At 43.5% G+C, this 16,738-nt stretch overlaps 1 long non-coding RNA gene across 1 annotated transcript; it reads left to right on the top strand.

Annotated features, from left to right (window-relative positions):
- Positions 1-710: 710 nt before the first annotated feature.
- Positions 711-16,503, top strand: LOC141279507 (uncharacterized). Its single transcript, XR_012333871.1, has 5 exons — positions 711-832; positions 1,885-1,966; positions 13,702-13,855; positions 15,041-15,311; positions 16,196-16,503. It is a non-coding gene; the product is annotated as an uncharacterized lncRNA (long non-coding RNA).
- The last annotated feature ends 235 nt before the right edge of the window (positions 16,504-16,738 follow it).

Here is a 16,738-nt window from a genome sequence, read left to right as displayed (position 1 = left end):
GATTCATAAGCAATAAGACCAATTTTCTGGTGTGATTTATAGATGAGCTCAAAGAGGGGACCAGAAGCATTTTAACCTTTGGCAGCGGCACTGGAAGAAGAAGGCTATGGTAAGGGATAGTTTTTTGGTTTTGTTTTTTATGTTTTTGCATGCAAATGCTGGTGTATTTCTTTGGGAATCAGTTTTTTCATCTCACAGTCCCAGGATAAATGTACCCACACGTAGGAAATCACCCATATGTACAAACAATATGACTGACCCGCTGCCTTAGTCATGAGCTTTACAAAGGGCAGCAATAGGCAACTTGGGCTAAGAAAGTGAGCAAAGAGAAAGCTTTCTTTAAAGGGTAGTTATTGTGTTCAGATAACCTGGCATCCACACCAGCGAGACAGAGTTGCAAGGAAAAACATCAGAATGAATAACGTAGGCATGCTTTCAATAAACCAAAAGGCTCAGCGCAGAGGCAAGCAAACTGGACTCACAAGATAAAATTTTAAAAAGAGACAACCACGGGCACAGGAGGGCAAAGGGGAGGGAAGAAATGGAGGAATCGAAATGAGCCAACACAAAATCTACAAAGAAAAACAAAATTATACATCTTAGGGCTGAAAAAAACAAACCACTAGGGCCACGTAAAGCCCTGGGGAAGGTCGTGCTCTCCACTGCACTAAAACCCCTTCGTTTTTCATCTGCTTGGCTCTGAGCATCCAGAGAGGGGCCTCGGTCTTCAAACCTCTCCCCACTCCGCATTGCTGGAAAGTTGGATCCTTATAGCTGAAAAGTTTCCCGCATTCTGATGAGTGCCTCTCTCTCTGCAGTTCTGCTGACCAAGGTGATGTATCTCTATTCCAGGAGGGTGTCTTGCCTCCTTCCTCAGCCCAGGGCAGCCGCTGTTCACCACCAGCCCTTCTTGTTTTGGTCGCATTGTCCTTCCTGGATGCCTTAACGACAGGGCTCAGGACTGCCCCACATTAGTGACAACTGCTTCCTCACCAATGACAACCCCGGCCCTGTTTTGTTCCCCCATCTCCTAGATACAAAATAGGGAGATTCCCAATCATGGAATGGCCCCAGCTCCTGAAAGCACCCACTCTAGAATGAGCCTTCTCTTCCTTAAACCCTCCCTGACGTCACCCAGCACAAGCCAAGTCCTATGGCAGGTCTCTCCTGATGCCTTTCCCCAAGACATCCACCCATGGTTCCCCTAGTGCACAATTTCCTTTGCTGCAGCAAGTTGGAAATTCAGGAATTTGTAGGCTGAAAGAAGAAAGCTCTTTAACCCCAACTGGGAAAAGACAAAACTGAGAAGGCCACTGAGCAACGAGGGCCAAATAAAACTCAGCCTTGAGATAAAGGTAGACAGCCCTCAAAGTATCCTTCAAGGCTCCACGACCCCTGCTGATGCGGTCCCTGACTACCTCTCAACCTCATCCCTCACGACTCCCCTGCAGACCTCTACGCCCCCTGCCGGCCGGCACTGGTCTTGCCATCCGCCTCCTTCACCCAAGCCGGCCTTTCTGCCTGGGAGCAGGCTTTCCTCTCTCTCCTCTTGGCTAACTCCTTCTCGTCTACCAGGCCATCCCATGTCTTGGAAGCCAGTCTTAGCTACTTAGCTACCTCTCCAACTAGCCCATAAACTTCCCAGAACCTGTGCCTGTACCTGCGTGGCACATAGTCAGTGATCAATAAATGCTCGCTACACAAATGACTCCATCACTCGCCAGGTTCCCCTTCCTTCTGTGCTCCACCCAACTGAGCTTCCCAATAAATATTCCACCAACAATTTTACAAACTTGTTTTCAATCCCCTCACACTCTATTACCGTGCCCTACGAGCCCTTCTCATCCTCCATTCTGACTCAACTCACCTCTCTTTCCTTCCTAGACTGCTCAATACTGCTGGAAAAACAACAGACAGATGCTGGATGGTGCCATTTCAATCAAAGGTCTCTGGTCTCCATGGAGCGGTGAGTGAAATTCAGCACTTTTGTAACTTTTCCTAGTCTGGTACATTTTCCATCCCCTTGGTAGCCGTTCTAAAACTTTTCTAGCATGGAGTTGAACTTAAGTCTTAGTTTGCTGCTGTCATATTCTGGCCAGTCTGGATCTGTTGGAGGAGTTATGAAGAGAGGTTTCTTTGGGGGACTTCCCTGGCGGTCCAGTGGTTAAGATTCCGCGCTTCCACTGCAGGGGGCACGGGTTCCATCCCCGGTCCGGGTACTAAGATCCCACATGCTGCGAGGTGAGGCCAAAAAAAAAAAGAGAGACAGAGTGTTTTCTGGAGTCTGCTGACATGGGGACTTGGGTTGCATCCATGGCTGGGTTTTAGACTGTGTGGTGAGGACACGCAGTCCTCTGCTGATGCCTTCACGACGGTGATGCTGTTCTAGCCACAGAGCCTTAGTCACTGGAGCACAGCAGGGTTTCTGAGAGCAGCAAGGTGGCTGTTATTCAGATAATTGCCTGAGCCAGCCCTCGGGCACTTGTCTGTGTACGAGAGAGAAGGAAGTAAAAACTACAAGAACTGTTTCTCTTCGTATTGAAGCCCATGAAGGGCATGGGTAACGCAGCTTGGGAGCGTGATAACAGAGAACGCTCAGAGGGGCCAACAGCAGGACACTGCCGGATCAGAAGAGACAGGACAGGACCACAGCCCAGAGGAGTGGGGGAGGGTCAAAGGGGCATGGCCATTTAGTGGTAGCCACCTTCTGGGGCCACTGGCAGGAAACCCAGTGAGTATTATGGAGACCCTGACACAGCAGGAGTCCCTGAGTGGATGTGTCCCTGAGCATATGAAAGACACTCTGGTAACTCCTGAAATACTTCAGGGGCTCATTCAGGGGTTGCTGGACCTGCTGGAAAAGGAGATAAAGAGCCAGGGTGACCCAGGTTACACTTGACTACTCTTCCTATTCTTCAGCCTGCTTCTGGGCACTGAATTTGCCTCCCATTTCACAGAGAAAACAAAGGCCATGAGATATAGTCTTCCGTGGTTGCTTACCTCATCTTCAATTACTAAAGCCAGATTCTTGACCTTCATTCCTGTGGCAGGAATGACAGGAATGAGAGAGAGAGAGAACATGCTAGAGCACCCAGCAGGGGTTGGAGGGTTGGGTTTTTTTCTTTCTAAAACTTTATTTCAACGTTAACTATGCTTACAGTAATACACTCATATTGGTTAATAGAATGCAATTTAACTTATCCTACACAATTTGGACCAAAAATCTTGGTACATGGTTTGCGCTGAAAAAGAAAGAAAAAGGATTTGCAATCTGGTTTATTTTTCATCTATTACAAATGAGAAGGAGCAAAGGTAGAGTGAGTAAGTCAGAGTCTAAGGGGCATGAACTCAGGGCCTTAGGGAAACTGAAAAGAACCTAAACCTCATTCTACAGCACCGCCGTCCTCCTTTAGCAATAGTTCCTTCTTAATTATCTTTGTATTTTCAGTGGCAGTACAGAGCCTGGCACCCAGTAAAAAGCAAAATGAATAAATAAATGAAGAAGTACATGAATGAATGAATATCCTATCTATGATGGCTTGATGTCTCCTAGAAAAAAGAGATTTGAGAGAGAGAGATTTAATATGTAGTTGAAATACTATTGGCCCAGGGACCTCATTTAGATCCGTGAATATGGATCCCGGGGTTGCTGCCCCTCTTCAGTACAAAGGCTCAGACTCTGGGGAAGGAGGAGAAACTCACTCAAATCCAGACCATGTCTACATCCATACTTGACAATATTTTTTAATTGCATGGCCCACCTGGGAAAGCCTTACCTGCGGTGGTCCTCCGGTGCGAGTCTTGAGGGCTGGGAGGGAGCGGTCTGCAAAGGGCAGTGAACGGGGCTACGAAAGGACATTTACAAAGCTAGCGAAGTGAGAAGAAGAAGTAAGGAAAACAGAAGCAGCAGCAGGCTTCATAAACACAAAATCAAGCCACTGTGGCAGCTTTAGTCTGGGAGGGACAGATGCATTCATCTGAGAAGGGGTCCGACTCAGGAAGGGAGAGGGCATTCCACCTGCTGTGACCTTGTCTGAATCCCTTTACAAGTGAACTACTGGATCAAAATGACCTCCCAGGTCATTTGGGGAGATGCCTATAGGTAAGATGAACCAGGCTTTTTCTTCAGCCTTGGCCAAAAAAAAAAAAAATTGGCTTGGTATGGAAATGCAATAAACTTAAAAGCAGTAGGTCCATTATTTTTTCTCTCAAGATTGACATTTATCAATAAATATCAGCTTATGCCTGGCCTAGACGTGTGCTATTTAGTCGCATGTGTCACATTTGCAGTAAAAAAAAGTTCACTGACCAAAAAATAAAATAAAATAAAAAATAAAGCAAATCATTTTAATTAAATATTTTCTTTGTTTGATTTCATTTTCCAGCTGTTTTAACTTAATAGAATTTTTTTTCCTTGATTTCAAACTGTATAATGCCTTTTTGCTGAACGATGATTATCTTTCCAGCCCAGTGGCCTTTTTCTGTCAATGGCAATTAAATCCACAAAGATGATTTGCTTTCTAACTGTCTGAGATTCTTGTTTTCCCATTGCACATCAGAAATTTTGCTCAAGTCAACCAAATTTTGTTAGGAAAATTTTATTTGATAAGACAGGATCCAAAATCCCCAAATTAAAAGGCAAACATCTTCGGGACATGGCAACTGCAAGGTGTTTTATTATGTATTTATTAGAGGGCTTTGGACGTATTGATAAGCTGCAAACCAGATCTACTGGTCTTTTTGCTTTCTTAAAGCGTATTTTCTGGGATCACACCCCTCCTTGTTCCAATATAAACCTCCACAAAATTTTTTTAGTGGTCTTTACTATTGAGTGGCTACGTATTTTTTATGTGGGATTTTAAGTCTCTTTATTTCAGATGATCATTATCTACTACTCAGTGAGCACAGGTGAATCTATTAGATAAAAGTGAACAAAATAGACCCCAAGGCTATTTTTTAACCTGCATTTTAAAGTTCTTTTCAAACCATAAAAATAAATAACCAAATCAGAAACAAATACAGAATTTTGATTCTTCCTTTTTTCCCCGTTTCCAAACCATGCAAATCAATTCTATGTGTTAATGCACTTTTTAAAATGGCTTTTAAGGTCTCGAAACGCAAACTTAAACCCTTCACTCATTTCTCTGAAGATGTGATTATACTCACTGAAACACACACAATCTGACTGACCCTAAACTTTCATACAGAACGTCATTTTTTTCTACCTGGTTTCATTCAACAATCTAAATGCAGCTGGGGTCTACCAATGACCAGTGAGTACTTAATGCAGATGTCAGAAAGAAAAAATATATAGTAATAAAACTCTATTTTAGAGTCAGGTCTCAAAGTAAGGGGAGAAAATTATTCCCAAGTTGTCTCTGTCTTAAACACCCAGATAGGAAAGACAAACCAGCCTGCACTCCATTATACCCACAGAAGGTACCTGGCTAAGAAAATCTGAAACAGTGTTTCTCTCCATTTCACTTTAGCTGAGGACTAGACCTCAGACAATCTTATTTCTCTGGATTTTTGTATTTTATCTGAGTGTAACACATGTTTCTGTGTGCCACCATAGAAGTGTAGACAAAGCTATTTAACTGTAATAAGAATAACAACTGCTACTTATTAAATTCTTCCTGCCAGGAACTGAACTAAGTGCTTCACCAAAAAATTGTGTGTGTGGTGTGTGTGCGCGTGCGTGCACGCACACGCATGGGTGAACTTGGACATGCATGTACCTCTGTGTATTTAATTTTCACAACAACCCCATGAAGGAGGTCTTATTACCTCCATTATAAGCATGAAGAAATAAAGCTTGGGAAGTTTAAGTAACTTACCCAGGAAAATTCCAGAGGTGGAAATTAAATCCATGCCTATCTGATTAATAGTCCATGACCTGAGTCTCTCCCCCAAAGGCCCATGTTGTATACTCATTTCTCAAGTGCTTCTCATCCAAGAACATGGGTCTCCAGCCCCAGAATCATTGGTGTAAGGTCTCCATTCTACTAGAAACCCAGAGCAAAGCTTCAACTTTTGAGCTCTCAGGGGCTTCTAGAATTTCCCAGCATGGAGGGCTGCATGGCAATCAGAATGACACGTCGCATGTATTCTCTGACAATCACGTATATCTGGGAGTCAGGGGGAAAGAAATAAAATAATGATAACCAGTGTTTACCTCCCTGCAAACTTCCCCCACCTTGCAGGCTCAGAGGAATAATTAGTTGCTCTCGCTACTTTGAAGACTGGTTCCAGAACACAGCTCAAACCACAAATATGATTAAATGTTAGCATCTTCTGAGAATCAGAAAGTGGTTTCACGCAAATCTAAAGATCTTTCTTGCAGTAAAAATCACTGATATGTTTTTAAAAGGGATAAAGTTGGAAATCTACAATTGTGAAAAGTGCTATTTCCCTCCAGGGCACTTGCATATAATAGAGCACTTTGCGATCATGCACAAGGTCGTTAAAGTGCTTTGCTAATGTACAGACCCACTTTGATTTAAAAAAAAAAAAACTTTAAAGGAACAAAAAAGGTGGCAGTTTTTCAACTGAGCAGAAGTTTTCTTTAATTCGTAGGAAAGAAAAAGAGCTCTCTAAAACAACGTCTGCGTAACGCCATTGTGATGGGCTATCTCAATCACTGTTTCAAACACAAGGGATTTTGTGTGACTATTTCTTACAACCTGTAGTTTAACCCCCGCAAAACTCATTCTATACTGTTCACTTGTTCAAAGGACATTTGATCTATTTTTCTTAATTTAACATTTGTTACTAAAGTGAAATTTTAAAAGGCAGGAGAGGAAATTCCCTGGCGGTCCAGTGGTTAGGACTCAGTGCTTTCACTGCCGAGGGCCTGGGTTCAATCCCTGGTCGGGGAACTAAGATCCCGCAAGCCATGTGACACAGCCAAAAATCAATAAATAAATGAGAATCAGGCGTAATTGCAGCTTTCCCCTATCATACAAAAAGCAGGGGTGAAAGAGCTGGAAAATCTCCCACCCTGAAGGCACTAAGACAGGAAGATGGAGTCTCTGAGAATTTCCAAAATAGTACTTGATGTCTTTTGCCCATTTTTGAAAGTTCACAATTTCCAAGAAGTTATTAAAAAACGGAATTAGTAAATTCATTTCTCATTTGCAGACCACATGGAAACAACTTCCTTACTTTGATGATCGAAGAAAGGAAAAAGCAAAGAAAGTAAATTGTTAAAAGCCATAAATATTAGTAATGGTTTTGTTCTCAACAGTCTGGAACTTTGGATTTCCAACAGGGCAAATAAACATGACCTGAAATCGTTTAAGACAAAGTGAAATTTCATTTTTTACCACCACCCAGAAGAGCTTTCTCTGTGATCACAAATGCATTCTGATTTAATGATGAAAATAATAGACTGGTAATAGTAATGTTATCAATAACTAAGAATCTACCGTATGCAGATGCTATATTACTGCATTATATAAATTATCTCATTTAATTTAATTCTCGCTTTACGTATAAAGAAACTAATGCTTATGAGGGTCACAGCACCAGGAAGCAATGCAATGTATTGGTCAGGCTATGGTTTGTTGAAAATGGGTAGTTGGTCTAATGGAGTAATTTTATGGCTGTCACAGGCAATAACAACCTGACGTATAACCGATGGAGGGAAAGAAAGAAGGTTCAATCTAAACGGCAGGATAATCACTGTCCAAAATGCAGCATGGTCATGGCCAACCGTGTGTCACGTTTCATAAGATCTCCAGGTCAGCGAGAAACAGCTAATACTAGGAAAACATTGGGAGGGAGAGTTCCTCACTCTTCCCTTACTTAGATCCACTCCTTCCTCTTTGATGAGGACATTTGACATTGCTTTCACACAAACTCTCCATGAGTTCTTTCCATCAGCCGTTCAGTCCCTTACTCACTCCAGTGGGACTATATGCTCATCTCCTGTCCAGCAATCTATAACTCTCACTTCCCCTGGACCAGCTCTCAGCTTCCAGAAAGCCTTCTCTGATCTGCTGATCGCTCCTCTGTTCCTTATTTCATCATTCTCTACAGTGCTTGGAATTGTGCTTTCCCGACCAAACTATAAGTTCTTCAAGGGCCAGGATTCTGCTTCTGCTTTACCTGTCTCTCCAAGTGCCTATTAAATTAATGCACGAATGATAATTTTATTCTTCTTTAGGTTAAAGATGTTGAATGCAGAGGATATGACCTCCAAACCACACTAATCGATCAAGATACCTATGACTCAGGGACTCCTTAAAAGTCCTTAATGCATTATTCAGCCAATTTATTGATTCTATTTTCCATCTGTAATAACTGTACACGCCTTCTTCCCAAACAATATCTCAGTAAGTAGAAGATAATTCATCTTCACTTAAAACCTGCCACTGGTTTCTATGAGCTACTAAAGCACTGAGTTTTTATGAGCTCGGAGCTCCTGGGTCCATCAAAATTTTTGTCTAGGAACCTTCGTAACTACATCACTCTAGATTTTTACATCGCTTCTCATTAAGTAATTCTACTCATCTGTATTATTTTGGCTAGCCTATGCTGTGATGTCAAACAAACCCAGATTTTCTTGGTGGTTTAAATGTAACATAAAAGTTTAGGTTTGGCTCATACAAGTCCTTGCTTTGGAAAGCAAGGTTCTCATCCATCCAATCACTATGCCAGGGGAAAAAAAAGGAGAATCAATTGCTTCCACCTAAAAGGGACTCATGTCTCTTTCACTTTTAGTCCATTGGTCAGAAACGGTCACATGGTCTCAAGTCACTTGCAAAGGAAGCTGGAAAACGTAAGGAAGCACACAGCCATTCAGTGAGTGTTTACTAAGAGTCTGTGACACACCATCCTTCAAGGCCCAACTCAAATGCCTTTTCCTCCACAAAGTTCTCTCCAAGCTTCCCCAAACAGGTGTGGTCTCATCTTTGCTCCAACTTCCCAACACCCCATTGGCCCCTGTCCATACTTTCCATAGTTTATATTCTCTGTCACAGATGGAATATGCTCGTTTTATCCACATTTTTCAAACCCTAAGCTCCTTGAAGGAGGGGGCTGTGTCATATTCAGCTCTTTAAGGCCCCTTTTAAAACCAAGCACAGCTCAAGGATCTTTGCTGAGTTCCCAAGAATCAGATAGGGACCCAGGAAGTAGGAATCCAAGAGCACCTTTGAGAAAACAGAAGGGGAAAAAGTGCAGCAAAGTTTATTGAAATTCAAAAGGAAAAGCGTCCCTTTGGAAAATGCTTTCTCATTTTCTCATGTTTGTCGGGCACAGAAAGATGGCATCATTTGAAAACACCGGCCATGACCGAACCACATATTAGAGATTTGTTTAATATTGGCAGTTTAAAAAAAAAATGTTCCTTTGAACAGTCTCCTGCCAAGGCAAAGCTCTCTCTCCCAGCACTGCCTTAAAAGTTAGAAGGCAGCTCTCTGCCCATTCCGAATCACCAGAAGTGAAGTATCAGGTCATAAATACCCCCCAGTGACTGACCGGGCTAGCTGGTGTGGGTTTTTTCCCTTCTACTTTGCAGAAAGAAGAGACAGTAAAAGTTCCTTCAGCGAGCTGCCAAGGTGCTCCCAGGCCATTGTGCAGAATCATTGTCAGGTTAAATTAGGGAGTACAGACTCTATGAGTGTAAAAAAATCAATACTTGATGGAAGATTGCTCCCCAGAAAATCTGTTTTGATTCCAGGATTAATTCGCGACCAAAGGCTTCTGCAAAATGACATGCCATTAGTCAGAAAATGAACACATTCTATCCTTGAAATTGGATGGAAATATGTCAGCTGATTGACCCATTCATTCTCCTCGCTCTCTGGGCAGAAAGAGTGGGTATGGTAGCTACGTGAACTAGTGCCCCAAACCTGGTCCATTTTCAAAACAGAATAAAAAAGTATTTTTTTAAAGTCCAGTGTGAATTGGGAGTAGTCTCCAGGCCACTGTTGGAAAGCTATTGCAAATGTGTTTCATCAAGGCAAATGCATTTGTCTCGAAGGCCCGACTCTCCTGAGTTTTCTAAGCCTCAGAATAAACCCTACTAAAAATCTTAAAACAAGGATTTTGCCCCCAAAGCAATGACCTGCAATATGAATGACAACGTAATGTCTTTGTCATATATAAAGTCACACTCTTCCCACTCCTGTCTCTTAGGTTTCTTCAACTTAAAAACTTTTGCACGAAAAAAAAAAAAGCTCTTGCAAGAAGCAAGCGCCCGCTCTTCGTATGTGCTAATGTCATCGGTCTGCAGGGCCTTTCCCAACTGGCGCAGCTGGATCTGCAGCAGGGGGAATTTCACGCCACAGACCCGCATACACATAAATATCACTTGCTTTATTTCCTTTATGTCAAATTGAGTCTGATTCTGAGGTCATCAGTCATCATGAGGAATGTTACTCTATTTCCCAGGGTGATGAAAGGGCCTAAGAGCTTTGGCAGATGTTCAAACATACCCTTCTGTTCTTCCGTTCAACTGGTAACCACCGACAGCCTCAGAGTCCAAGCCCGCACGGTCCCTTGAAGGTGGTTCTTTTTCCGTCAACCTTGTTGTTCCGGTGCCACGAATCAGGCTTCCCTTTCCTTTCTGATTTCTGCCATCTTCCCTAAAAGACACGCACCTTTCTCTCCTCCTCCCAGAGTCTCCTTGATAAGCTCATCGTTGCCAAAACCAACACTAGGAAAAGGGGTTGTTTTCAAACAACCAAGCTTTCCATTGTGCTTGGCAAAAGACAGCACAGATTCCTGGTTAGCTTGTGGGAATGGGAGAGGGAAGTCAAAGGAAGACAAAACCCACTGAATATGTCAATAATTCACACATCCACAGACACACCCTGAAGGATGCTTCTGCCACATCTCCGCCAAAGATTCCTGCCCCTGCCCGGCAAGACGCAGGCTTCATCTCCCAGTGCAAAAGGACATTCTGATCTACTTGCTGATGTGCTCTGGGCCTGCACGATGGCTGCTAACAGTGTCAAACGTGCTGAATGTGTGGAACAGGAGGGGGGTCATGACATTAGATGTTTGTATTCATTTCGCTGGGAGAGGAATCGCCATGGTGAAGCGCACCTCCTTCTCTGAGTGCCTTTCCCTGAAGATACCAAAGATAACAACCAGGCAGCAGAAACAGTCCCTGCCGGAGAGGACCGTCATCCATGGTGACTTCATGGGAATCCTCTTACTCGAGGGTAAATGGAGATGGCAGGAGATTGTCTTGAACCCCACATTGAAAAAGAAGAGCTTCAAAATTGCTGTGCAGGCGCTGGGGCTCCAGAGGCTCCCGAGAGCTCCTTGTTATGCCAGTTTCACAGCTCACCCTTCGGGCTATATAGCTCATGTTGACAATATCCGACGTTCAGAGAGAAAAAGGACCTCAGAGAAAAAAACAGACGCCAGCACCCAACGGATAGCACGCCAGCCTGCAGTCCAACAAAAGCATCTCATTCCCATAGTTCAGTTTGCTTGAGCAGTCCCAGCTCCTTAGGCACCTGAATTAGTGACCCCAGGGGACAATTACGAGAGCGTGAATCTTCACTCTTTAAAAAACATGTGGATTATTGTAAAACTAAATAAATAAACTAGATGACTAAACAAAGTTATACGAGGCTTCCTCACCCTTGCTTGCAACTGGAGAGAGAAAAGTCACATCAAACACCCATATGTTCCAGTAACACGTAATAATCCTGTTTATTTCTTTTTGAACGGTAGCAGATATGCTAGGACTATCCTAAAATAAAAGGAAGAGTTCTGAGCAAATGGAAGGAGAACTATCAAAATCCAGTCCCTATTAGACATGAAAGAACAGTTTCAACTGAAATTAAGACCACAACTTCTGAAATCTTTCTCCGAGTAGATAAAGATCGAAGAAGTTGGCATCATAATTGATTACACCAAAATATTTCCACCTTCACTTAAGGATCTTAAATATTAGGGCTCAGTTACTGAAAGTCTCTCTTTTATTTCTACTTTAGAACATCAGCCTCCAGGGACTTCCCTGGTGGTCCAGCGGGTAAGACTCCATGCTCCCAATGCAGGGGGCCCGGGTTCAATCACTGGTCTGGGAACTAGGTCCCGCATGCATGCTGCAACTAAGAGTCTGCGTGCCACAACTAAGACCCAGTGCAGCTTAAATAAATAAACATTAAAAAAAAAAAAAAGAGCATCACCCTCCAAACACTAGAAATATATCCAGCCTTGTCACAGCATAACGCAGGGACTGGAACCCTGAATAAGGAACCTGGAAATGTGGACCCTTTGGCCAAGTCGTCCACTAGCTCCAGAATTCTAGGGTCTTCTACAAAGTACAGGACTTTTCTAAACCACAGATAACAAGAAAGATTTTGAGATTGTGTCCTCAGAACTCTTGGTATCCCCTTTTTACAGACACATTGAAGAAGAGGTGTTTCCATACACAGTGCATTGAAGATGTGGTATTTGAATATGCATTGAGGAAGAGGTATTTGAATTAAGTTCTGTTGAGTCTCCAAATGTGATCAGTCTTGAATGGCACATGATGACCCAAAACACTGATTCCCTCTGATTCTGCCAGCTCTAAAGCAGCTTAATGCCAAAATTCTCAGTTGACTAATAATGTTTGTTGACAGAGCTTAAATAACAGTGCCTAGGGCTTCCCTGGTGGTGCAGTGCTTGAGAGTCCGCCTGCCGATGCGGGGGACGCGGGTTCGTGCCCCGGTCCGGGAAGATCCCACATGGCGTGGAGCGGCTGGGCCCATGAGCCATGGCCGCTGAGCCTGCGCGTCCGGAGCCTGTGCTCCACAACGGGAGAGGCCACAGCAGTGAGAGGCCCGCGTACCGCAAAAAAAAAAAAAGAAAAAATTGACTGGGAAGGAGGTACAAATGAACTTATTTACAAAGCAGAAGTAGAGTCATGGGTATAGAAAACAAACTTATGGTTACCAGGGGGCAAGAGGGGGAGGGATAAATTGGGAAATTGGGACTGACATATACACACTACTACATATATAATAGGTAATTAATAAGAACCTATTGTATAGCACAGGGAACTCTACTCAGTGCTCTGTAATGGCCTACATGGGAAAAGAATCTTTAAAAAGAAGAGTGGATATATGTATATGTATAACTGATTCACTTAGCTGTATACCTGAAACTAACACAACATTGTAAATCAACTGTACCCCAATAAAAATTTTAAAATAAATAAATTAATTAAATAAAGATCTGATTGGGAGACCCTTAGGGAAATTAGTTAAGCTTGCTTAGCCTAACTTCCCAGGCCATTAGCCATCTGAGAGGTCTTGAGTCAAAAGAATGGTCTTGAGCACTGGTTCGTGGTAGAAGCTCAAAACATCTTTACCCTCCCCTGCTCCTTGAGCTCTTCTCCACCTGCATATTCCTTGTCTTTCCAACTATACTGTGAGCTCCTGAAATGGAATGACCGCTTCTCTTTCTAGGCGCCTCTAAGGTAGCATGCTGTGATTTGACGTTAAAGACAATGGGTTCAAATCCAAGTTCCCCCCACCCACCATTCCCCTCCCTAATTGTGAAAGTTTGAACAAGTTATTGGGTCTCTTGAAATCCTAACTTCCTCATCAGGTGGGGCAGAAATAATAATCATCTCACAGGGTTGATGTGAGAACCGATGACATGTGACCTAGCACGTCACGGGCACTTGGTAAGTGTTCCATTAAAGGACCGACCATCTCTTTCCTAATTAATGCTCTTTCATCTTGACAGGCTGTATCTAGATCATTCATCTGCCTGGCACTCAACACCAAGAGGGATGGGATTCAGTCTTCCAGTTTTGGGTCAAAAATTCTCCCATAGCATCATGTCTCCTCATTCACTGAACGCCGAAGGTCCCTGACCCGGAGGAGAGCAACTTGGCAAGGTGTGCAGTGGCCCTAGCTAAACTGGTAGAGCAACTCACTGCATCAAAAGACAGTTAATTTCAGGATTTAGCATTAACCCGAGTTTCTCTCTTTCTCTTCTCCCCACACCCATCCTTCTTAGAGGATGCAGCAAGAAAGTCAAGCTTAAGAAAAACTTCCCAGAAAGATCATTCATTTATTCCCTGTCCTAGGTATTGAGAGGGTTATAGTGATAAATTGACACAGGCAAAAAAAAAAATTGGCTGGATTATGAAATCCCATAAAGAAGAACTTGAGAAAGACCTTACCTCCAAACTAAATTTCCCTGCAGAAGTTTCATTTTCGAAGTTCATTTAGGCATTTCTTAAAAGAATTCATTTGTGGGCTTTTCTACTTTCATAAAGGACAATGAACTTTACATGTGACTTTCCATCAGAGTTTGCAGATGTAGTTCACAGGAGTTAATGGCTTTTTTTTCTCTTCTATTTCACGTAGCAAGATAAAACAGAGCTGCACTAGTGTTTAGTCAACTAGTCATTGACTAGTGACTGGTCAATACACTGCTACTTGCTCTGTCAGTGCCATCAGAATATTGTTTAATAATTTAGGAGCAACCATGTAATTTTCTTCCCTAGCAAGAGCAAATTTGGCACTTACTAAATAATTGACAAAAATACTTAATTCTAGGGACCTCTTGAGGATGTGCTATTATTGTAAAATATTTAAAATAAAATTTTCCTCCAAGTCTTCAACATGTTACTTTTATTTTCATGTTGTTTTCGTGCCTGGTCATGAAAACTATCAGAGTTTGTCCCCTCCAATCCAGATTTCCTTACCCACAAGTGGTCTGCATGTGTCTGTACAGGCTATGCATGTGCTGCCCCTGGCCAAAATCACTCGGAAAGGTGGGCTGGGGCTTGAGTGGTTGGACAAAGCCCCTCTTGTTTAGGCCTGTCTCAACCAGGGACGCAGACGGGGACACCAAGAAGGTTCAGTTTTTAGAGTTTTAATCTCAAATAATGAGATGCTGTGATCAAGGACACTCAGCCCTGGAACCCTTTCCACCTGGTCTTCTGCCTAAGCAAGTGCTCCCTCATGGGCTGAGATCTATCTACTCTGTCAGGCCCTCTCTTAAATATCCCATGTGCAGGCCATCGAGGCATTTTCCTTAACACTTAACTTCTGTTTTTTTTTTTTTTTTGCAGTTCACGGGCCTCTCACTGCTGTGGCCTCTCCTGCTGCGGAGCACAGGCTCCGGACGCGCAGGGTCAGCGGCCATGGCTCACGGGCCCAGCCGCTCCGTGGCATGTGGGACCTTCCCGGACTGGGGCACGAACCCGCGTCCCCTGCATCGGCAGGCGGACTCCCAACCACTGCGCCACCAGGGAAGCCCCAACACTTAACTTCTGAAATGCCCTGGGTAGACTCACAATTCATGGGTCAGCATATTAACCCATGACTTTATGAGTTAGAAAGGTAAGGGGGAGGGCCTTCCTTTTCTTGACTCTCAAGGAACATCAGTACCCCATAGCACTTCTTCACTCTGTAAACCTCCTTCTCTCAACTCTGTCCCCGGTCTCCTTGGCACCCCTCGCCCCCCAACCTGTGAAGGCTTTGGCCTTTGTTCCCTTTTCCTTTTCCTTCTACCACTAGTCCTATCTTTTTCTACCCCATCATAAAAGCGTGTGAACTTAGCTGGCAAAAACAGCATAGGATAATAAATAAGAAGTTTGTGTTCTGGTGAGGGAATACAGACAATAAATAAATAAGCAGTAAACCGAAATGATCAGGTAGAGTGTGTTTTCTGATTGACACAGTCCCGCAAAGAAAGTAGAAGATGGTGAAGTGAAAAGGAGAGCTGGTAGGGGAGGACCAGGGTCACATAGATTAGACCATCAAGAAAGACATTTCTGAGGAAGTGACTTTAAAGCTGATATCTAAATGACATCAGAAAGCTAGCATTGCAAACATCTGAGAGAAGAGTTTTCTAGGAATACGGAACAGCTAGAACAGCATCCCTAAAGCGAAAGTACACTTAGCATAATAGTACTAACGTAGCAGAGGGAGAGAGAAATGCCTGGAACTAACTTGGAGAACTGCCTCCTTTTACCTCCTCATATCAATGCCCTGAAGCCTGAACGCCGCTGAGGTGGACCCCCCAAAGCAGGGGATGTAGTAGACCTTATTACTCTTTATCGATGTTCTCTGCACCCTAAGGGACTAGACCACCCACCCCATTGGACTCAGGTGCAGTCCCCTGACTTGTTTTGGCCAATGATGTGTGATGTGCATCACTTCCAGGCAAAAGCTTTCATAGTCAAATGCACCTCACTGGGTCCTTCCTCTTTCCCCTCTGCCAGGTCACCAGCAGTGTTCTAGAAAATGACCACCCTATGAGACGGGGTCCTGGAATGAAGAGGCAGTGATGTGGAACGAAGCCCTTAGCCAGCCCACTATGAAAGCACCGTAAGCAAGAAGTAAACTTTTGTTGTTTTAACCACTGTGTTTAGGGCTTATTTGTTACTATAGCATAACTTTGCCCAGCTTAACTGGCACAGAATCCTTGAGCAATCCCTGCTCTTCTTCTCTCCTCTCTTCTCAATCTCTCTCTTCCTTCCTTCCTTCTCCTGATCCAACAGGATCCCTCTGTCTGAAGGATGGGCAACACTGCAGCTTCCTACCTCCACGATCACTTCCCATGAGGTCCTGCATATTAGCTTTTGTTTAGGATTTTGAGACACAGGTTGGAAGAATACCTCTCCTCTTTTTGTGTGTTAAGTTCTAGCAGAGAAAGGAGAGAAGAGTGCTACCTGTATCCTTCCGAAATTTTAGTTGAACCGGCTATTTGGTTGTTACTTGCAGCTTTCCACCCTTCTTGCTTCTCCATGGGACTGAGCCAGGAG

The sequence above is a fragment of the Tursiops truncatus genome, chromosome 9 (genome assembly GCF_011762595.2).
Source record: "Tursiops truncatus isolate mTurTru1 chromosome 9, mTurTru1.mat.Y, whole genome shotgun sequence".
NCBI classification, from domain to species: Eukaryota; Metazoa; Chordata; class Mammalia; order Artiodactyla; family Delphinidae; genus Tursiops; species Tursiops truncatus.
Note: the sequence above shows the minus strand (reverse complement) of the source record. Positions and strands in the feature narration are given on the sequence as shown.